Below are 599 nucleotides of genomic sequence, written 5' to 3' on the forward strand. Positions count from 1 at the left end.
GGAGCCTGAGGTGGTGCAGAGCTGCTGTCCCCCTTACCCAGGAGCCTGAGGTGGTGCAGAGCTGCAGTCCCCCTTACCCAGGAGCCTGAGGTGGTACACAGATGCAGTCCCCATTACCAGGGAGCCTGAGGTGGTGCACAGCTGCTGTCCCCATTACCCCAGAGCCTGAGTCAAGAATATTGCAAGTTCAAGGCCAGACTGAGTTCCTGCTGAGAGTCTGTCTCAGAGAGCAGGAGCGGAGACACTGTACACAGCATAGAGCGGGCATGGAGTGTTTCGAGAGGTCCACTCCTTGGGAGGCAATGTGATTCATCGTAGTCACAGCACATACAACATAAAGTATACCATTAACAGCAGAACATGTGTGGTTACTTTAACCATCACAACAATCCATGGGGGAGACCCTACTATTGCTCTGATTTTATACATGAGGATATTAAGGTTTAGAAAGGTTCCATGATTCAGCCAGGCAGTGGTAGTGCATGCCTTTAATTCCAACACTGGGAGGCAGAGGTAAGCGGATCTCTGAGAGTTTGAGGTAAGGCTGGTCTACAAGAGTTAGTTTGAGGACAGGCTCCAAAGCTATAGAGAAACCCTGT

The sequence above is a fragment of the Microtus ochrogaster genome, assembly GCF_000317375.1.
Source record: "Microtus ochrogaster isolate Prairie Vole_2 chromosome 14 unlocalized genomic scaffold, MicOch1.0 chr14_random_2, whole genome shotgun sequence".
Classification (NCBI taxonomy): Eukaryota; Metazoa; Chordata; class Mammalia; order Rodentia; family Cricetidae; genus Microtus; species Microtus ochrogaster.